The sequence below is a fragment of the Octodon degus genome, unplaced genomic scaffold, assembly GCF_000260255.1.
Source record: "Octodon degus isolate 3935 unplaced genomic scaffold, OctDeg1.0 scaffold00005, whole genome shotgun sequence".
Taxonomy (NCBI): Eukaryota; Metazoa; Chordata; class Mammalia; order Rodentia; family Octodontidae; genus Octodon; species Octodon degus.
This window is the reverse complement of record NW_004524581.1, coordinates 16,706,023-16,728,789: the sequence shown is the minus strand read 5'-3', so window position 1 is coordinate 16,728,789 and position 22,767 is coordinate 16,706,023. Positions and strand designations below refer to the sequence as shown.

At 51.7% G+C, this 22,767-nt stretch overlaps 1 protein-coding gene and 1 pseudogene across 7 annotated transcripts in view; both read left to right on the top strand.

Annotated features, from left to right (window-relative positions):
* Positions 1-22,767, top strand: part of Kcnma1 (potassium calcium-activated channel subfamily M alpha 1) — a 756,236-nt gene that overhangs the window by 97,999 nt on the left and 635,470 nt on the right. The window lies entirely within an intron of this gene.
* Positions 19,836-20,684, top strand: LOC101579211 (annotated as a pseudogene).

Sequence of the window (22,767 nt, the reverse complement as noted above, 5' to 3'; positions counted from 1 at the left end):
GTGTGTGTGTGTGTGTGTGTGTGTGTGTGTGTGTGTGGCCAGCTCAGCCCACCAGGGGGCGGGGCTGGCTGACATGTGGTGCTGGGGATTGAACCGCGGTCCCTGTGCTTTTGTTTAGCTTAGCTTGTTCTAAGTAGGTGCCTTAGACCACTGAGCCATCTCACCAGCCCCTGTAGGTGTATTTTATAGATTGTAGGTTTAAGCCAATCAGAGTGAACCTATGGCGCGCTTGCCACAGTGGGCCCTTTGTGGTACTGAAAGCTCTAAAGGGTTTACCATCATTGGTTTAGGCAGGAGATTGAAGTGGTAAGTTGTAGACTATCAGTTGTAGATGCGGGGTGTGGGCTGTGATTGGTAGTTGTATGCTATTGTTCCCATTTAGGTTGTAGGTGTATTTTACAGGTTGTAGGTTGGAAATTTAAGCTGTAGACTGTGGACTGGGGTATAGGACATAGCTGGTAGGTTATAGATATGTGTGGTAGGTTAGAAATTTAGATTGTAGGATAGAAGTTGTAGATTCAGTTCATGGGTATAAATGTAGGCTGGAGGTGTAGGGATAGGTTCAAGATTATGAATTGTGGGTACAGGTTGTAGATGTAGATTATAGGTCATAAGCAGAAACATATGTCTTCCTAAGGTCATGTAGGATTGTGAAACAACAGAGTAAACTTCAAAACCAGAGCCTTTGATGCCAGGACTCCTGATCATTTTTGGGTATATTCCTTTCTCCACAGACAAATGAGATGTTTTCCAAAGATGATGTTTATGTTTTGCTATGACCCTTGACCCAGTTCTGTATGGTCTTGCCGCCCCACTCCATTTCTGGTGTAAACTCTTTCTGTATGTTTATTTCCTTTTTGCTCTTATAGAATATTTAGGCTGCTTATGCCATTCTGCTTTTGTAAATAATGCCCTTATCTTTAGATTTTGTAATAATGTCCTTATCTTTAGATTTCTATTTTGCCATGCCATAGAGAGGCTGGGTAGGGCCTGGGAGCTCTCTGATAGGGAGATCAGCTGGGGTTACTTGGCCACCTTGGCAAGGGCTGTCTGCCCAGAGTGGAAAGGACCAGCTGTGGGGTTTCAGAGCCCAGAGGGAGAGCTCCCCCTCCTGTAATCAGGAATGGAAGATTCAGGTATGAGGCTGCGGAGTGGATTTTTTTTTCCCCTAGGGATCTGGACTTTGAAAGCTGGAAGAGGTGGGCAAGAGGGATTCAGAAAGAGCCATATGTGCCTAAGTTCCCCGTAATTCATCCCTCTGCTAGCGATTCCTGTAGGAGGCAGCCCGTCAGTCCTCCTTCATCAGGCTTAGGCATTGGTACCCAATGGAAAGGGCCTTTGAGGTCAGTGACTCAAGGAGCAAGTGTGGGCAGGTCTTGCCAAGTGGTGCTGGAGAGGAGGAAGGGCCGAGCTTGGAGCGCACAGAGGGGAGGGAAGGGGAGCTGTGGGCCTCACTCCAGAGGAGGTGATAGTCTTCACTTCTGGCCCCTGCTCTGTCTCCTCCTGGGTGCTTGTCCTACTCCTGTTTGTCTGATCTTTATGAGTGACGCAGTCAATCTCTGCAGAAGTCAGTGGTTGTCCAAAGCCGTGTCACTTTTGCATGGGGTGGGAGAGTAGACTGGGTGCTCTCTCTCCATGTCAGGAAGCCTTTTCTTTCCAGTAGATTCTCTGCTTACTGGAGTTGTTACTCAAGATTGTATCTGACCTTGAGAAATCCCCAGCATGAGTAGTATGACCTTGCCAGGACCCTATGGTTAAGTGGACATGGAGGACCCTATGGTTAAGTGGACATGGATGGATCAACCAAGATCAGGGTAAAGGTTTGTTGGCTGCGTGCCTGTTCATTCTTTAAAAATATACTTGCATCCATTGTACAGATATTTTTAATATATGCTGTGCTTCATGTACACACACAGAGTTTCTGTTCCTACAGGAGAGAAAATCTTCAGCGGAAGTGATAGAAGAATTAATTATAGACAGTATCAGAGCAAAGCAGAGGGTGACTTCAGGCTGCCAAGGGACCATATGCAGTGGGGCATGGCAGCCTCTGGGGACCCCTTTCAGGATCACAAGGGCAGCCTGGGCTTCCAAGTCAAGGTCTCATTGCAGGGAGAGGGCTTTGGTGGTTCTATATTTTTACACTTGGACTCTGGTTTTGGCTCCGATACTGACCATCTGGGTTACTTTCTAAAAGTCATTTTCTTCTTTATGTCTGGTTGGTTTATCTCTAAAATGAGATTGCAAATTCCTGCTGTCAGTCTCTTAACTACTAGATCCTCTGTATCACCACCACAGTGAAAAAAACCTAGGAAGTCTTACCCCTACTTTACAGGTACTCGGCACACAGAACACCTCAAACACCTCACTGTTTGCATTTTCTCTTTTGAGCGAAGTTTGGCCATCCATTGGCTCCTGGTGGATAAAACTCAGAAGAGGGTTTTCCACGATTACCTGAGTAAAAAGGTGTGAAAAGGAGAGATGTCCCTAGCTAGCTCTTTTGCACCGATAGACATTCTTGACCTTGGAGACGTTTTTGTTGCCAGTTGTTGGCCAACTCTTCCTGCACTGCCAGCGTGAAGCTCTCCTGGAGTGCTGGGCTGTCCAGGGAGCCCAGGGCCTTGCAGAGAATGATTTATCCCTTTTGTACACCTGGTAGGGGGCTCAGAGGCATCCTGTGGATGTTGGAGTCCAACAACGTGCTACACCCTTCTTCTTGGGTGACCATTCTGCAGCTGGTGTATTGCAGTGCAGGGAGATTTCTCATGCACAGACCAGCACAGAAAGCCTCTTCTCTCTTCAAGCAGGATTCAGTGCAGGGCTCCCTCACCCCACCCCTGGCTGGTGCCTTTTGTGGCAGATTAGCTCTGACGCATATTGACTTGCTACAAAACCAAACCACGTGCACTTGGAAGGGATAATGAGCTGGGTAGTTTCCCTCTTCATTTTTCTTTGTTGTTGAATTTGTACGATCAACTGGACTCTCCACTTTATTGATTCCTGAATTTAGGGATGGCTTTGGAATTGACAATTTCATCAGTGCCATGTGGGCAGAGAGAAGCCCTGGACCTGTAGCTACTGACTGCAGGGAACTGTGCCTTTTTGGGTCTCAGACTATGGCCTGCTGGAGGGACATGTTTTCCTCAGCCATGTCCTGGCATAGCTAGGAAGTCTTTGCTGCCTCTTACATTCCTCTGTTTTTGCCCTTGCTATCCTATGAGAGGTCGACCAGATGAGCTTGTGTGTGTGTGTGTGTGTGTGTGTGTGTGTGTGTGTGTGTGTGTGAGTGAAGGCCAGGGAACTCCTGTGTTCACGGTGACAGAGCTGACCACTTGTGCTCTTGCATTGTTTTCCCTGGAGGCCTGATAAATGCGTGCTGAGTCACCCACATGCATCGCCAGAGTTCTCGGTGACTAAGCAGAGTGTTTTGTTTTGGGAGAGCCAGCAGGGTGGGTGCTGTAGCCTCTGGGTCATGGCAGCCTGAACCCAGTGTTTCCTGGATGGACAAATCCTAACCCTGCAGGTCTGGGTGGGCAGTGGCTGCAGTGGAGCTAAGGGGTCTGGACTCCCTCAGCACTCCCCTGTTGTGCATTCCATTCCGGCACGCTGACTATCTGCTCTGTGTATGCATGCAGCAATTCCTCTTGCTTCAGACTTTCATGGAAAAATCTTGCTGTCACATTCTTAGGGCAGGATTAAGTCGAATAGGTGATAAAGGTCATGGGCATTATTTACAGCCTCTTGACTTTTATTCACCCTGGTAGCCTGCAGACCAGCTGGACGCCTGCAAGAGTAGTAGAGACTGGGGCTTTGGAATGAGGCACAACCCGGTGTGCAGCCCAGTGCTGGTGCTTGGCTGCTTTTCCTTAAGCACTGAGACTTGGTGTCTTCTCTAAGGTATTGGGAGAAGCTTTTGACCTAATAAGTGACTGCGGAGAGGAGGTGGGCTTTCGCTGGGCTTTGCAGCTCTTAGTAATGCTGGAATATGAGGCAATGAGGAGGCACACAGACGGATTTCTTATTATAGTTGTGGATTTGAATACGCTTGTGAAAAAAATAGATCTAGCGCATCAAAGCTTGTGATTTCACAGGTATTGTTGCCCAAGACAATACTATTTTTAAAAAAGTGAGACAATTTCGCCTTGATTTAAAGGATAATGCGTAGTGATTAAAAGCGCAAGACATATAGACAAGGCAGAAACAAGGCAGATGGGAGAGGACAGGTCTGGGGTGCTTCTGAGCCGCAGGACACTGAGATCGCACTGAGGATACGGGAGCAGCAGAATCAGGGTCTTTCCTTTCCTGTTCGTTCCTGGGGCAGGGTGTGTGTGCAGTGCTCCTAGGAGTCAGAAGCTCCTAGGGAAGGGTGGGCACGGGCTCAGCTTTGGGCCTCCTGTCCTGCAGCCTGGCAGGTTATGCTGTTGCGCCCATGTATGGGTCCTTCTGTGGGCCGTGGATGAGATGGCCTTGTTCCTCTATCTTCTGGGGACAGTTGTTAGTTGTGATTGCATTAGAGCCCTAGAGCTTGAAGAGATCCTGGAGATGATCTATTCTGTTTTATGTCAGACTTCTTTTTTTTTTTTCTTTTTGCTGTTGTTTGTTTATGATTTGATGTTAAAAACAAAAAACAAAGGGCCGGCCAAATAGCTCAGTTAATTAAAGCGCCTGCAAGCAGGCACAAAGGCTGGAGGTTTGAGCCCCTAGCTTGGCCTGCCTTGCTGGCCTCTCCCCCAGAGCATGCTGAGATAGCAATGGAGACTGGGTGTGGTGGCACAGGCGCCTATAATCCCAGCTCTTGGGAAGCTGTAAACAGGCAGATCACTATCAGTCTGATCTAGTAGTGAGACTGTGAATACTGTCTAGACCTTTCCCTAAAAAATATGAAAACAAACAAACAGAAAAAAAACCCAAAGCCTAAGATGAGCCTCAGAGAACTCCATACTCACTTGGAGACACACAAGTAGTGAAGTAGTGGGGATAAGTGTTTCTAGCCCCCTGAAGATGGCTCTTCCATGCCCAACTTTCTATCATGGCCTGTCACTTTGAAGTGAGTTCTTAGGCAGGACCCAGAAGTGTGTCTCAGGACCTGTCCCCCCCAGCATTGCTTGTGTCTCTGGCCTCATTATGTTGGTGAGACAATCAGAAGGCCAATTTTGTAGAGCTTGAAAAGAAGAAGAGGTAAATTTAAAAATCTTGGGGCTGGCGAGCTAGCTCAGCAGCATAAGCGCCTACCTGGCAAGCACAAGGTCCTGAGTTTGATCCCTGGTACCAGGAAGGAAAAAACAATCCTACAATGCCAGGAGTGTGATCTGGGCATGGTGCTGACTTTTCACATTTTGCCTTTGCTCTTCTGTAAGATAGGTTTGGCCTCTGCTGACGTAGGGAACATCAGAGTGCACATAGCCTGTGCTCAGCTCTGTAGATGACAGGAGCTGAGACGGAGTCGCAGTGACCAGCACGCCCCTCTCCACTTCGATCTGGACCTGCCAGCTCCTCAAGCTGTCGTGTCCCCAGGAGAGGCTTGTACTGCCTTCTTTGAGTTGGCCTGGCCACAATCTGCCTGGGCCTGCATGTCCTTTTCCTTGGAGAGGCCCTGTGGGGCACAGGGTTAGGTTATCTAAGAATTGGGTTTCCTTATGAATAGTCATTTTTACTTCCTTTCTCATGATTTTTCATTTATAGTATGCAATTTCGGCTCATTCATTGATTTGTGTAATTGTCTCATGCTAGGTTCTAGGGGCACAAGGGTGAAGTAGAGCTGCTTTTTTTTCATTGAGTGTGCTGTTTATCCCCCATGGCATAACATCTTATCAGTACTTCATTTTTCATTCCTTTCTACGTGAAATGATTGCCCACGGCGTGACACAACTGGTTTTGCTTAGTTCATCCTGGGTAGGCATTTTGGCTGTTTCCACCTTTGGCTATTATGAACAGTGTGTCTATAAACGTTTGCATGAAGATACTATTCTGTAGGCTTGTTTTTATTCTTCTGGGTATATACATGGGGTGTATGGTCCATCTGACTGCAGTTTGTTGGAGAATATTCTGGATTCTGAGGGGACAGTTTGGATGGTGGGCTGGCTAGTCTTCAGAGGAAGATATGGGGGAGCAAAGTATCAGCTTGTGAGCTGTGGGGGTGGGTGGAAGCCAGGCCGACTGTCACCAGAACCCAGTTTTTCCCCTGTGACCCCCGTGGCTGTCATACATTGGAGTCCCCATGGATGACACTGCACATAGCCCTGTGGCCTTGATTGTGGTTGGGGCTATGTGTGCAGCGTGGAGCCTGCTGAGCCCTTGGATATGAGCGCCACAAGGGGTTTCCAGTCAACTCTACCCCTTCTCTCTCTCTCTCTCTCTCTCTCTCTCTCTCTCTCTCTCTCTCTCTCAGTACCAGGGATTGAACTCAGGACCCTACACTTGCCAGGCAAGCGCTTATTCTACTGAGCCATTTCCCTGGTCCTCTACCCCTTCTTTCTGCTATCTCTCGCCTTACACCTCCTCTGCATGTCTTCCCCTGTCATTCTTCTCCTCTTGCCAGCCTCGCTGCTCTCTTCCTAACTGGCAATGAGTTATTGTCTGTCCTCTAAACAGAATCTCGGAGAGCCCCGCCATGTGGCTCCACGTGCAGGGCGGTGTGGGAGGACCCCTTATAGCAGATTGGAGAAGCCCACAGGGCTGCGCGGCCTGGGGGTTTCCCACGGTGCCTCCAGGCCTGCTGGAGAGTTGACCCCAATTTAGGCTCTGGCTCTTTCTAGTGTCCCAGGTGCTTTCTCCCCCCAACTTTGTGACTGTCTGCAGGACAGTGGCCTCCTGTCCACTCTGTGAGCAGCCCCTGGAGGACCTTCCATGTTGGCTAGAGTGCCCATGTGTGCTGCAGCTGGGGGTAAGGTGCTCTGGAGAAAAGAGTAGGGAGCCCCAAACCAGTCTGTCCTGCTGAAGCTGGCCCCGATTATGGGGTGTATTAATACTGCATGAGGCCGTAAGGGGACCGACTTCAGGCTTGAAACCGGAGCCGTGGCCTAGAATGGAACTGAGCAGTGGGCCTGCTCTTAAAGGGGCATGACTCGCCCCCAGAAGTATGCAACAGCGTTATTTCCTGCTCAGGCAGTTTACTATCTTTGCACACAATGCAGCCAAGGGTAGGGCAATACGGCGGGAGAAGCGCCTCGTACTGCTCAGGGCAGCATCACTTCGTGCTGCTGGTGCCCATCACTGTTTCTTTCTTTACTTTGGAGAGAGAGAGAGAGAGAGAGAGAGAGAGAGAGAGAGAGAGAGAGAGAGAGAGAATGAGAATGAATGAGAATGAAGGAAGGTGAGAGGGAAGGGAAGAGAAGGGGGGAAGAGCAAAAAGAGGAGGTCGTGGGCGGAAACCCGTGTCTGAGTGTTTTTAGTCACACTTTTTTTTTTTTTTTTTTTGGCGGAACCGGGGATTGAACTCAGGCCCTTGTGCTTGCCAGGCAAGCGCTTATTCCACTGAGCCGTCTCCCCGGCCCCGGCTTTGGGGAAGAGCCAGGAGTCACACGGTGCCAGTAACGGTGACTAAGACGGAGGAGGGTGCGCTGTCGTGTTCCTAGAGCCTGCCTTTCAGTCAGACGGCGCTCCGCAGCGGCATCCACTGCAGTTTTGATTACATCTCATCCAGACGCAAAATGGACTTCCGGGACTGCTTCAAACCACAGCAAGAGTGACGGCTAAGAGTGTGCAGTGCAAGGAGGAGGAGGAGTTTGAGTGGCTTTTGAGTGCAGTGTAACCTTCACTGCAATACATTTTTATTTTTAATCTGAGCGTTCACTGTAATTTTTTATCTTATCACGTATTTGGCAAAATCTCAGCTAGCACACTTACCATGAAAGCAGGTCTTCATTTGCGGGTAGAGCAGGGTGAGATGTGCTCCAGGGAGCCCTGAAACCGCACCGCCACCCACGCAGCTTGGGCTGAGGCGCCAGCGTGGCCCTCTGCTTCTCTGACTTCTCGGCTGTGCGTGGAGAATGCCTGGTTCAAGCCGCCCCCGTGACAGTGTTTGGGCCTGTGTGTTTGTCCAGCTTCCAAGCAAGTGAAGAGCATCAATGGGAGGGTGCTGTTGGCTTATGCAAACGGCAGGATATCAGGGCAGAGAAGCTTGTCTCTGAAGCCTCCCAGCAGTTCCCTCCTGTGTCATATTGGAGGTCAGACAGGTGGATTGGGAGCATCCTGGTCGTCATGGACTGGACAGGCCGGGCCAGAATGCGATGGGCTGGAAGTGGACACCAGGGTAGAAAAGCAGCGGAAACCTGAACAGAGCAGGGCTCGGCTGGCAGGCAGGAGGGGTGGCAACTGGCTGTCCCTGGCATCTGTGAGCAACAAAGGGCACCCACAGTTTTCTGGAGTGCACATGGTGACCTGGGGTGCTGGGACTCAGCAGGAAGTTAGAGAACATCATTGTCACTCTGCATCTGACATACAAATAAAAACAGAGCATTGAGAGTGGGGATACATTTTTTTTTATTTTTATTTTTTTAAGTATTTGGTACAGGGTCTGCAGGGTCTACAGAGTCTCACTACACAGATCGGACTCGTAGTGATCTTCCTGTTTTCAGCCTCCCAAGTGCTGGGATTATAGGTGCATGTCACCAATCTCAACCATGGTCTCAGCGCACCCTGGGGACGGGGTTGGCATGGCATGCCAGGGATCGAACCCAGGTCCCTGCGCTCTGCCTAAGCAGCGCTTTACTCTGCTGAGCTATGTGGCCAGCCCTGGGAGAGTGGCTATGACGTGGCTGTAGCCACCTGGTCCACCCTGCACTCCAGCCTCAGCTGTGGGGCCAGTGGGTCCCCAGCCTGGCTGATGTGCCCCAGGAACCCAGCAGAGGACACCACTGCCAGGCCTCGAGGATCCACAGGAGAATGAGCCCCAGCCCAGGAGGATACGTCTGAGATGGGCACGCATTCTCTTCTGGGGAGAGCTCTCATTCTGTTCTCATTGTATTCTCCCTGCTGGATTCCAGAGACTACATCTGTGTCTGGAATGCAAGGGGTCCTCTGTAAATGTGCGTTGAATTGCATCAATTAAAATGACACGAGGCCCAGAAAATGTTGATTTCATTGCATTTTAACCTGCATGAGTTAGCCCCCACATTGAGTCATGATAGCTGTTCTTCAGGCAAAGGAAGATAGTCCTGAAAACCAGCTCATTTCGGGATGGTGAGCTCCGTGGCTGAGGATCCATGGGTAAGAAAGGAGGGGGCAGTGGCCACTCAGCCTGCTGTTGTAGCTTCCTCCTGCCTGCCTGTGACCCCAGCGTCGCCCTCCTCTCCCATCCCTCGTCACCCTTAGGGCACTCCTCGAGCTCACTGGGGCTTCCCAACGCTCCTGTGACCCATGAGGCCATGCTATGAGGTACAGCCAACACGGTGGAGGTAGACCCGGGTCCCCACCTCCCCTGCGTCCCCCCCGAGGAAAGCTCTGTAGCAATCCATGCTGCAGCCCTGTCAGTGCTGTCTTCCCTTTCACCTCCCGAACCAAGGCAATACCTCATGACTAGGAACACTGCGTGCCAGCCGTCAAGCACGTGTCTCTGCAGCCAGCTTCTCCTGGATCCTGTGTGATTTGGAGAGCTTCAGAAACTTCCAGACATACAGGGTTTCCTGAGGAGCCAGGGAAACTCTAGGAGAGCATACTTACATATTGGGGAGACCCCATATAGGAAAATCCATGTCTGCAAGCTAGGTGTGGTGGCAAATGCCTGTAATCCCGGTACTCTGGGAGACTGAGGCAGGGGGTAGCAAGTTTGAGCCCAGCATGGGCAACGTAGAGACTTAGGAAGATTGCCTCAAAACAGTCAATCAATCAAATTAAAACAAAAGAAAATCAAGTCTGTGGCTGAAGATGTAGTTGTGGGGCTGGGTTCAAAGGCTAGTATTAAGAAAATGCAGCTATATTTGCCAGTGGGGTCAATTGAAGGCAGAGTCCATGGAATACCAGGGTGACCTCTTCTCCTCTTGTCTGTTCCTTTACCTTTGCTGACCTGCCGAGTGACTTGTCTTAAGGATCCATTAATATTTCTTCAGTACCTTCTAGTGCCAAGATTTTTGGTGGACCCGGTATGTGTGTTCGCTTGTGGCACTCACTGCCAAGAGGTCTGTTTATTGGGGAGCTAGGTGGTGATAGGGTGTAGTGCGTGGATGCTAAGGGAGGCTGGAGCTCAGAGGCCTGCAGCGTGACCCGTGACCGCCCTCTGCCCCAGTGTCCAGAGGAAGCCAGTGGCAGCAGGAGCCAGTCTCTTCTCAGAGATGCCCCAGTCCTGGAGAGATGAGCCAGGCCCTAGCTTGCCTGTGGTCTTGCCACCGATGATAGGGAAGTGTGAGAGTTCAGGGGAGGGAAAAATAAAGTCACCCTCATCCACTCGGATTCAGGAGGACTTCCTGGAGAAGACTACTAACCAGTCCTACTGGACTGGGTGTGGCGGTGCATACCTGTAATCTCAGCGGACTGGGAGGCTGAGGCAGGAGGATCATGAATTTGATCCCAGCCACTTAGCAACTTAGTGGAAACCTGTCTCAAAGTTAACAAGGGCTGGGGATGTAACTAGGTATGAAGGTCTTGGGTTCAATTCCTGGTGCCGAAAAAGGAAAAGAAGAGAAAAACACACTGAAAAAACAAAGCACAGTGCCACTTCTCTGCTTCTTCACTGGGCTGAGCTTACACTTCTGCTGTGCCAGGAGAGAAAGGCAGCTTGCTCTGGTGCTCGTAAAAGTGCAATGGATTTGATGAGGCTGACTGGAATGGAAGACACTGGGCTTGTTAAAAGGCCTTGGGCTCTGCCTGTGCCAGGCACACTTTGAGTGTGGAGCAGGGGGCTGACTGCGCCTCTTGGTGGCTGGGGGCCTATTGTCTGTGGAAGTAACAGCTAAGTTCTTTGGGGATGAAAGCCAGAAACACCCCACGCATGGCTGTCCAGCCTCCACAAGTCCTGCTCCTGGGCAGCAGCAACTGTGCAGGGGCTGAAGGGCTGGTACCAGGAAGCTGCTGCAGGCTGCCTTTTCTGACACATGTTCAAATTAGCATCTCTGAATGCCGGTCTGCAGTTCCTCAGTTCTGACATTATGGAGGATGTGAGGGCTGATTGGGGATGGTGAGGGCCTCGAACCAAAGAGGTGGAAAACATTTGGGGGCATTTTGGAGAAAGTTGGGTTAGGGAAGGAGGATCCTTCGCAGGGAGCACGTAGTGTGCGTGGAGCAGAGGCCCCTGTGGAGTCCGTGAGATGCCGTAGTCTGACCTGGTGCTGGAGGTGCCCCCAGGAGTGGCTCATGGGAACCCTTGGGAAGCCCCATTCCTCCCACGGTCCTGAGAAGAAGTCACTGTCCACAGCGAGGATCTGTGGGGAGCACATCTAGTGACTACCACCTCCGAGGCAGAGGGGTGCAGTGTGTGTGGGCCTGGGTGAGTGACAGGAATCATCCGTTCAACCAGTCCTCCTGCCCAAGGGGCCACTAGAGCAGGACTCTAGTGATAATGATGGTGGTCACCGTAGGTAACAGTGACATGACACGGGCACTTCCCGTGTGCCTGGGATGGAGCCAAGGGCCACACAACCTTAGTCCTCACAGCGGCTGACAGAAGTGGGTGCCTGGTATTCATGTTTTACAGATGACAAAACTGAGGCAAGGAAGCCACGTCAGTCTTCCCAAACACCAGAGCACTAGGTGGCAGGGGCAGGGCGGGGCTTCCGAGCACCCGTGTGCACGCATCTTGCACTTTGATGCCACCAGGAATCAGGTACCAGAATGGAAACTGAGGAAACCAGAGGGCGGCAAGTACAGGAAGTATGAGGTAGGAGGTGGGGCTTGGAGAGGCTTCCTGAGTGAGAGATGGTCCCTCTAGTGGATCCTTAATGGTTGATAATGGTGACAAAAGGGTGTCCATCTATTCTCTATATTATCCCTAGAACCTTGTCCACAGAGAGCATGCCATGCTCTTTTATAGCCCAGGGCCTTTGCATATGCTGTTCTCATTGACTCGCGTTATTGTCCCCGCTGCTGTTTGTATGCTTGTTGCCTTTTTATCTGTCACATCTCAGGGCCCTGCACATAGTACATGCTCTGTGAATTTGCTGAGCAGCTGAGTAAGCAGTAAAGCTGTTGGACGTTGGGGAATAACCATACTGATAAGTTCAGAAGCTATTTCTGCTGCTGAACTTTTGGGGTCTTGCTATCTTCCTAGGGGTGGGGTTGTCGGGGGAAATGCTGTTCATACCACCGTAAGTCACCATGTGTCAAGAGGCAGCTTGGTCTCTGGTCTGAGGCTTTCCCAGACAGAGTCTCTTGGCACATTCCAGGATGCTCCTCTGAATGGGGGACAGGGGCAAGGTGAGGGAGCAGGCGGGAGGCAGGATCCGGGGCGGAGTGGCCTCCCATGGAGTGCCTGGTGGGCACAGGCAGGCCGACGGGCAGTGGAGGACTTGCCGCTCTTGTCTCTCTTCCTGGCTTGGTTTTGAAACCAAGTGCACCCGCATCCTTCCTCTTCTGGCTGCTGGCGGTAGCAATAAAGAGAATAAGGGTGGGTGATAGCGCTGTTTCCTGCTGAGCTCTGTTCAAACCCTTGAAGTGCACCATGGAACTGAGACCTTCCTGGCTCATGGGATGCCACGGCCTGCCACATAAAGTGACTGCCCAGGGGTCTCACATCTGGAGGAGCCAGGAGCCAGCCCTGAGCCAGCCCTGAACTCATCCCATGTACCCGCACACTAGGTCTCTTCAGAGCTTCAGCCACATCAAACACAGGCCATTTCTGTTGCCAGAGATTCCTAGCTTCAACCCTGGAGCATTTTCTCCTTTCTGCATTTCTCCAAGGAAGGCCTTAGCCGTTGAGGTAATTGAAGAATTCCTTTGTTGTATAATCGCTCGTGGTATTTGTTATTCTCATTATTAATAAAAGCCTAATAATTCAGCCTCTGGTTGAGAGGCAGCGGCAGCCAGCTGACTGACCTTGGTCATGACATGAATTTTCTCTCCCAGTCTCCCCTTGATTATCCAGGCTAATGGGGAGGGAACCAGAGCCCACAAATAATCATAAAAAAGCAAGTTAATTATGTGCTCCCCGTGGTGTTGACTGACAAGTAGGTACTAAGCCTTTTCTGCGGATGGCCTTTAACCAGGACCGCTGCTTTGGCTGTCTTCACGAATGAGTGAGGTGGGAAATCTGTGCCCCAAAAGCAAGGATGGAGAACAGGGCTTTGCCTGGCCCTGGCATCTCTGGGTAGAAAGGGCGTATACATATTACCCACAGCCAAGAGGGGGACAAGAGCTGTTTTCCCCTCTGCTGAAGCAATTCTGGGTGATGTATCAAGTTGGCTTAATCTCCATCCCCTGCTGCCCCCAGCATTTGGCTGGCTGATATGGCCTCATGGAAAATGTCAGTGTGCTGGCCTGGGCTGGGCGCAGAGCAAAGCCAGCGTACCTTACGCCTCTGCAGAGCTGACGTGGCGTGCAGCTCTAAGGGGACGGAAAGGTCATAATGGCCTGGGACAAGGGAATAGATGGGGCCAATTGCACTGTCCGGTAACATTATACGGAAGATGAAATTGTAGTGAGGAGCCGAGAGATGCAGGGCTGGGAAAGAGACCTCAGCATTTTCCATGATTAACTTTCTAATAGTAACCGTGTGTGTACAGTGGTTGCTTAGTAACGGGAGGCATCTTCTCTGGCTGTGCATTAATACAGTGCGTGTGGCTTCCCACTGTTCTGGGGTTTTCCCCATTTATTTGAGGCAGGGATCAGACCACAGGCTTGTTGTTCTCGTGGCGGCAGATGAATTTGCCTCTTCTAATTGATCTCCCCTGACCCCCAGACTTCCCATGCCTTAGATGACCACAGAGCTCCAAAGCCATGAAGAAGTGGATGTCTTTGGATCTCACCCTTCCAGCAGGGGCTGAATTCTAGCTCTTAGATTGTTAGGGAGCTCCTAAAGAGAGGATATGGAGTCGCGAGAGTGTGTGAGTGGCTGCGGGTTTTGAAAAGGATGAGTGGAGAGATTGGAAGGTGGAGGACACTGCTTAAGCCAATATGCCAAAGGGGACTGAGTCTTGATGTCTCTGAGGCATGTGACAGGCACCAGGGCCACAGTGGTGAACAGGATTCAAATCTCTTTCTCTCTGAACCTTGTATTCTTATGCGGATAACAAAAAACATGGTAAGTGACCAATCATGTAACTTCCCAGAGTGATAAGTGGTTTTATTTTTATTTGTTTTATTTTCTGGGATACTGAGGATAGAATCCAGGGGCCTTCTATCACTGAGCTATATGTGCCCAAGTTTTTTTGTTTTTCCTTTCGAGACAGAATCTCACAAACTGCCCAGGCAAGACTTGAACTTGCGATCCTCCTGCTGCTGCCTCTCAAAAGAACAGCACTAGGACTACAGGCGTGTGCCAGCCAACCTGATTGCCAAGTGGTTTGGAACTTGAGGGAGAGGAAGTGGGTAGGAACATGAGGGCGCAGGTGCCAGGCAGGTCTCGCTAAGAAAGTGGCTGTTGCATAGGACAAATTGACCTGCCTGAAAGGGAAACTGAGGGAACTGCTGCGGGGCACGGAACAGCTCCGAGCCCTCCCTGCTCTGCCTCATTATTTTCTTATTCACTCCATCATCTTATGCATGTGCCTTCTCAGCAGTTGCACTGTCTGCTCTTTGAGGACAGCATCGCTGTCTGCTCCATTCCCTTCTCACCCTGCCTGGCATCAGGTACTGATGCTCCGTATCTCTTGTTGAAAGAGCACAGGAGAGCAGGAGGTGCCCATGGGAGGAGATGGGTCCAGTGAGCGGGTGGGGATTGGGTACCTGGTGGGCAAAGAGGCAGGAGACGGGGGTCTTTGGCAGCCTACATCATTATCTGGTGGCTCTCAGAGTGGTCCAGGGGATCCCAGTGTCTCGGAGCCTGTGGTTCCTAGTGGCTATGACCTAGTGTGATGTGGAGCTGATGGTCAAGCCCCACTGTGGCCCCTGCGCTTCAGTGGTTTTCTGGAACCTCCAGGGAGTAGTTCAGGACTTGTTTCCATTGCTGGGACCTGGCTCCCTTTTGAAGACCCCAGGGACCTCAGGCTCTGGCACTCAAGTGTGGAGCCAACCTGTGTTTCCAGGGACAGTGACACATGCCTTGGTCCTTTAATGGATGTGGCCTGGATGTTGGTGATGTTGATTCTTCCCATGCAGATCAGTAGAGGTCAGGCAGCAGGTCACGTGGAGGATCTCTTGCTGTGGATCCCAAGGGAATGTCCTCCTGTCCCCTCTTTCCAACCCGAGTTCATAAAGGGCAGCAGGACTCCCCTCCCTACTTGTATGCACATGCCTAGGTCCCCAGTGCCCTCAGCCCACACCCTTCCATCTCTCCATGCTTGACTTGCTGATCTCACCCATTTGCCCCTGCACCTGTGATTCCCCACACTCCTTGCAGCACGCTGCCCTCCTGCATACTCAGAGCCCCCCACCCCTCTCTTTCATATCTGCACCTGTCCAGAGGGGAGGATGCTCGGCAGTACCCCAGCATTGAAATGTGTCAGGTGTGTGGAGTATGGAAATTTCTTGAGTGTGCTACCTGCTCAGTGTGCTCCTGGGGGGGGGGAAGGGGTGGAGGAGGAGGAGGAGGAGGAGGAGGAGGAGGAGGAGGAAGAAGGACCTAGGTCTGGCTGCTTTGCACAGGGTCAGGAATCTTTTCTTCTAAAGGGCTTTTAGAAAATAGTCTCCCTCCCTCCCTCCCTCCCTCCCTCCCTCCCTCCTTCCCTCCCTCCATGCTTCCCCAGGACCTTCATACTGAGCTACATCTCCAGCCTTTTTCTTGTTTTTAATTTTTATCTTGACACAGGCTGTTGCTAAGTTGCCCAGGCTGGGCTTGCCCTTGCCATCCTCTTCCCTAACCTTCCAGAGTGCTGGGATTATAGGCTTGTGCCACCCTGCTCGACTTCTGCTTTTTCTGTCTTAGATCTGTTGGTGTAGCACCCCCCTCCCCCTGTGTGGGCCCTGAGGTGCTGCAGACCAGCAAAGGCCCAGGTAAAGGCAGGCCTTGCACAGGACACGTAAGAAGGGGAAGGGGATGCATCAGAGGATGCGCTTGCATCTGGGGTGGAGGGAGCTTTTCCACAGGGGACTGTGGGCTGGTGTCAGAGAGGACATTCCAGATAGATGGAGCAGCAGGAAGGCTGGCAGACAGGCTGAGGGCAGGGGATGCCAGGGGAGTGGCTGTGGTTGGGGGCAGTGGGATGGGGCCTCATTCATTGGCAGGGATTTCTTTTCTAAGAGGCGGAGATCTCCCAGGCCCCTGGGTGTACTGTGCTGGTCTCCTTAGCCCTGTGCACTCCTCCAGTGTTCCCACACTCAGTTCTGGAGAAGCTGCTTCTGTGCCCCCAGGTCTTGCTAGCTGGTAGAGTGTGGGTCAGGCCAGATTCAGCTCTGCTGAATGCCGGGATGTTATGGGGGGGGGGTATAGAGCACTGGGGAGCAGTGTGCAGGTGCTAGGAGGGAGAACAGTCAGGCTGGAGGGGGGCAGGGGGGAAGAGGGAGGAAGCGCTGACCCCGAGGCTTGGCAGTGTGTAGGACTGGAGTTGCTTTTCTTCTCTCATTCCCTCCCTCAGAGTGGAAGAAACCCTCTCTCCTGCGTCCTTAGTCTCTGGCTGGAGTCCTGTGTTTGGGAAGCAGCCCAGGAAGACTGTGGAGCAGCACAAGGAGGTGGTCTGCCCTGCCCAAGGATGGGGAGACCCCTGCAAGTCTCCCCAGTGTCCTTATCCCTCTCAGTTCCATAGTTAACATTTTCTTTTGAATGAATTACCTACATTTATAAAGTAGTAGATTTGGGGTAAAAGTCTGAGTTGCTAGCCTTTCTTAGAAAAAGGAAAAGATTTAAGATGCACATCTGTGGATTGAGCAGAGCCATGGTTTCTCACTTACCATAACAGGCTGGCTCTGTGGGCACGGGAGTTCTAGCCCTTTTTTGGATTAAGGAAACAAAGAGTGGGGCAGCGCTTCTGCGAGTTCTCAGGGACTGCTCTGGAGCCCTTGAGCTCCACTGGGTCCTTCTGGCTTCTCCACTGGGAGCCAGGGTGGGGGCTGGGCTGTGTAGCCTCTGCTGCAGGGGCTGGGTAGCAGAAATGGTGGGGGTGGGGAGGAGTATTCTAGCCTGCACCACCAAACAACACCCGCATTTCTCTGGGCTTCTGTCCAGTGGTGTCTAGATGTGGGCGTGAAGGCAGCAGGCCAGAGGTGGTTTGCAGATCTCAGTGCAAGGTCCCAAAGAATGTCCAGGGCAGGGAGTGGGGACAGGGCCAGCGTCGTCTTCTCTCTTGCTCCCAGCTTCCCCCTGGTACTGTCCTGGTCAGTCACTGCTCTCGAAGACAGGTACTTGTGACCTTTCCTGGAAAGGAAGGGAAAGGTAGGAGGGACTGAGATGGTGAAGGGCAGGGTGAGGCCTGTTAGCTCACTGCCCTGGGGCGTGGTCCTTCCCAGCGTGGGGTCTGCAGAGTACAAAGCCCTGCCCTGGCTAGTGTGGGAATCTGCCCCTTGTCTGCTTTTCTCTCCCCTCTGGTCTGTACCCAGAGGAGGAAGCTAAGTGTATACATCACTGGAGCAATCTGTTGATGTCACCACCGGTGGCTCAGGTGCCAGGTGGCTGCCTGGGGAGAGTGCCAGTTGGGCAGCTAGGACACAGAGTGGCTGCTTCCCTTTGCTGGTACTTTCCAGGTCTCATGCTTGTCCGAAGCTTCTGAGAGGCCTGGCCAGCACCAAAGGACAGAGCAGCACACCCTTGGGTGCAGCAGCTCCTGGGCACTGGAGTTGGCAGTGCCAGGCCCTTCAGACCCAGAGCAGGTGTGGCACACGTGCTTCCCATCACTGATGCTAGCAGGGGCTTCCAGGCTTGGGTGTAAATAGATTTTCCAGCTTCTGGAACTTCTAAAGATAGGTTGGTGGCACTCGGTTGGCGCTGGGTGCACTGGCCCATCTGTGACTCCCAGGCCTCCCCAGCAGGCAGTGCCACAGCAAGCACAGCCCAGATGCAGGAAGGGAGGGCTTAGGGCAGCCAGGATTTCCCACTGTGTCCTGGGAGGGCATCCTGCTGCCTGGCTGCGGAGACCTGCAGCACTCATGGTGCGGCGTCGCACAGTAAATGCACGTGCTCACGTGCACAGAGAAGAGGTTGCCTGGTGCATATTGTGAATCACTCCTTGAGTTGCTTCACCCTGAATTGTCCATTCCTTCCCCCATGTTTTTCCCCCTATTTCCTTTGCATTACTCAGCTGGCTTTTTATGATATTTTCTTACATTTATGCAGCACTTCATAGCTTGCAAAACATGTTCACACCCATTCATTGTCCAGGCTGCTCATATTTCTTGAGCTTGGATGAGGCCTAGTTTTTGGCCACGTGGCAGTCACTTAAGACACCTCTGGGGTCTGCGCTTGGGAACGTGATGACCAACTTGTGTGCAATGCTGAGGAAGGCGGCTGTGGGGAAGGACGGTGGGTGGTTCTTCACGATGGTGGGAAAGGCCGAGCAGACATGTGACTAAGGAGGAGGTCATTGCGGTGGAAATGTGGAAGAGGAGCACTGCGAGCAGTGGGAACTGCTGGTACGAAGGCCCTGAGGTAGGACGGAGCTGTTGGGGCAACTATAGTCGCCATTCTGAATGGAGCAGAGGGCCCTGCGGCTGCTGTGCAGGAAACTGGCAGGGTTGTTTTTATACAGCTTTGTAGGTAAAGTGAGGAGCCTGGCTTCCTGCCTCAGTATCTTGGTGCATCGTTGAAGGGGTCTAAGCAGCCACATGTGTGTCCTAGGCGTCATTGTTTGAAGCTCATTCTTACAGGGATGCCAGAGAGCGAGGCGAGAATGGCTTAAAAGGCTACTGCCCTTACCCTGGTGAGATGTGACTGGTGTCACAGTGAGGTGGATACAACACCTCAGCCCTCGCAGCGGCCCCGTGAGAGGGAGGAGAAGACAGAGGTTCAAAAAGTACCAAGGACTTGCCCCATAGCCAGGAGCAGCTAGAAGTTGCCACTGGAGCCTCAGCATAAGGCCTTCTTTCCTCTCTTCATCCTTCCTGGGCGTCTCAGGAGATCTGCTGTCTCTCTGTTCTCAGCTGAGAGTCATTTCTGGGAACCTGGGTGAGCATAATTAGGCTGCCTACCTGAGTCTCGCCACGTTAGACAACAGACATCCACCGTCCCACAGTTTGGGAGGCTGAAGTCCAAGGCTGGGGTGTGTGCCAGACCTGGGGCTGGTGTCCCTTGAGTCCTGTCTCCTTAGCTGGTGGACACCATCTTTTTTCAGTGTCTCCACACAACTTTCCCTGTGTGTTATTGTCGTAATCTTACTTATAAGGACATCAGTTGTAGCAGATGAAGACCAATTCTGGTGACCTCTTTTTCGTGTGATCATCAGCTCTTTAAGACCTTTTCTCCACATAGCACCCCACTTAAGATCCTGGGGGTTAGGATGTCAGCCTATGAATTGGGGGTGGCCAGACCTTGTCCTGTGGTACCCCTCTCCTCTTTGAGCTAGCTTGCTGGGCCACAGGCTGTTGGTGTCCATGGGGCCTTAGGGCTCACACTTGCCTTATGTCCAAGACAGTGACTTGGTAACTAACAGAGTCAACAAATCCCTGTAGGTGGCCACATGCAAGAGTCAAGTCCAAGTGCCACCAGTGAAAGGGAGCAGACAGTGTCTGGAGAAGCAAGTGGGATTGCTGTGTGCTCGTGCAGGGTGCAGGGTGGGAGACAGGATGGTCCGTAGTGTCTCTTTCAGCCACCGGCCTGCCGCTTTCCAGCACAGAGGTGGTGCAGTGCTTACCAAGTAAGGTGGTTAAATAATAAAGAGGGAGAGCAGCGAGTCTGGTGGTCCTGCGGATCTGTTTTTTGCTTCAACAGTGTTTGGACGGAACAGACCCGGGGACTCCTCTTTCATCTTCCCATCCACCTTCCAGGTACAAGTTTCGGGACCATCTTCTCGCCTATCGCCTCCTTCCAGGACTGGACAACACTGTTCTTTTGTGGGTAGCTCCTTATTGCTGATCAGCCATGACCTCTCAGATTCGTCAGAATTATTCCACTGAGGTGGAGGCTGCTGTCAACCGCTTGGTGGACCTGCACCTGCGGGCCTCCTACACCTACCTCTCTCTGGGCTACTACTTTGACCGAGATGATGTGGCTCTGGAGGGCGTGGGCCACTTCTTCCGTGAGCTGGCCAAGGAGAAATGCGAGGGAGCCGAGCATCTCCTGAAGATGCAAAACCGGCGCAGCGACCGTGTACTCTTTCAAGACGTGCAGAAACCATCTGAAGATGAGTGGGGTAAAACCTTGGACGCCATGGAAGCTGCCCTGGCCCTGGAGAAGAACCTGAAGCAAGCTCTTCTGGACCTCCATGCCTTGGGCTCTGCCAAGACCGACCCCCATATCTGTGATTTCCTGGAGAACTACTTCCTAGATGAGAAGGTGAAGCTCATCAAGAAGATAGGTGACCACCTCACCAACCTCCGCAGGCTGATAAGCCCCCAGGCTGGCTGGGCGAGTACCTCTTTGAAAGGCTCACCCTTAAACATGACTAGGAAGTCAGAGCCTGGCGGTCTCTGAGGGGCTCCTGCATCACCCGGCGTAAGGGCTTTGCCTAACCCTGTCCCTCCAGCTACTAGGCAGCTTTCTCACCTTTCTGGAGCCCCCTCCCAAATCTTGGACCAAAAGAAAATAAACCCTTTTGCAGCCCCCCCCAATAAATAAATAAATAAATAAATAGGGAAAGAAGAACAACCAACATTATTGAGCACTTACTAGGTACCAGATGGGCCACCCCACATCCCGTAAGCTGTAATTTGATGTCACATGCATCCTCTGGGTCATCCTTTGGCCCACCTTGGAGATGGAGAAGCTGAAGCTGGAAAGAATCGGTGTTGTGGTTTGTGTCTAGGTGTCTCCCCAAAGCCTCTTGCTGTCATTGGGCGGCTTCTGGAGTTTGTGATTGATTATGGCGGGTGTGGATGCTGCACCTGCCCTGGGGCAGGTAATTTGTATTACAGTGTAAGGAGGAAAGAGAAGCCAGCTGCTTGAGCTGCTGCTACCCCTCCCTTGCTCTCTTGCTCTTTGCTGCCACCATGAAAGGTTGCCCTCTGCCGTGTGCCAGGCTGCCTTGGAGCCAGCTGAGTATGGACTGAAACCTCTACTAACTGTGAGCTAAATAAACCTTTCCTTTCTTCAATTTGAGTGTCGGGTATTTGTCCCCACAATGAGAGAAGAGTAACTAAGACAATTGGTAACTTGTCCATGTTCTTTCAGCTGGTGGGTGGTAGAACTGAGGCTTACAGATGAGCCCAGAGTCTGTTTTCTGGCTCCAAAGTTTGTTTTCTAAATGGCCAGGACTGCGATGTAACAGCCCTTCCGGGGGGTTCACACTGGCTGGATTTCGACACCTGTGGTCCACAGCAACTCCAGTATGTACCACAGCATTTGCTGTGCATACAAGGAGCCAGATTTCAAGGCTCAGGTAGGATGAAAACTAGGGCGGTGTCACTCAGCGTTGGCTCAGAGTCATCTCTGTGCCATATTAATAGGTATAATGTCAGGAATGTAGCACAGGGTCTCGCTGCATAGACTAGACTCAGAGTGATCCTCCTTTTTCCAGCCTCCACCACGCCAGGGCTCGGTGGCCTGCATGGTGTGCCCAGCACAGCATGTGGTGCTGGGGATCAAACCCGAGCCCTGCACTTACCTTACCTGATTAAGCAGGTGCTTAATTCACTGAGCCATCTTGCTGGCCCTCAGGCTTCATGATTATAGACTTCTCGGGTGTTTCTTTTTATTTGTTTTAGAGATAATAACTTAAGTGTTTCTCAGATTTATTTGTACATTACACGAGCACAGAGCAGGACTGCATCTGAGAGAAGCTGTGCTTTGCAGGGGCCTGTAGGGGGGACACAAGTGGGTGAACTGGACCATCACGTCCATAAGTGCCAAGCAGTCCCATAAGTGGAATCTGCCAGCAAGTGTGCTGTGCTGCTCCCTGGAGCAGGACCTGTGCGCAGGTGCAGAAATCGATGGGGACTGTCACATACGAGGCTCCTGTCCTATAAGCAGCAGCCCTGCCACCTTGGGGGTTGGTCCCATCCATCCCAGTTAGTAGGTGGGAAAACAGATACAGTGTAAGAAAGTGAAACTGCTCACCTTACAGCTAGTGAGGAGTGGAGCTGGGGCATCTTAGATGCGTCCCAAATCTCTGCTGTTTCTTTTTAAACAGTCAATTCGCGGAACTGGCCAGGGGCTAGACAGGAGCAAGGTTCATGGGAGTGGGGGTCTTGGCCCCCCAGATGCAGCTGTAGGGTCAGGCCATGCCTTGCTGAAGGCAGCAGGGGGGCGTAGTCCAGCAGCATTGAAGGGTAAGGTGGGCAGCCTTCGGCAAACCAATTCCAAGTACAGGTTTGGAACAGAACATCACTGTTAATTTTTTAGAACACAAACATCTCTGTGCTTCTTGGAGGAAACAGAACACAAAACAGTACAGCAAATGCATACCCACTAGCACGGCTGCTATAAAACTTCAGAAAATAACACAGAGTGACAAGAATGTAGAGAAACTGGAACCTTGCCCATCGCTGGGGAAAAACAATGGCTGTTCTTCATGACACTGGACATCCAGTTACCTCCCGTATGATCCAGAAATTCCACTTAGGGGTGCATCCCTCCCCAAAATGAAAGTTAGCACTCAGACAGATGCTTGTACAACAGTCACAGCAGCATTATCTGCAGAAAGCAAGAGGTGGAACCAAAGCAAA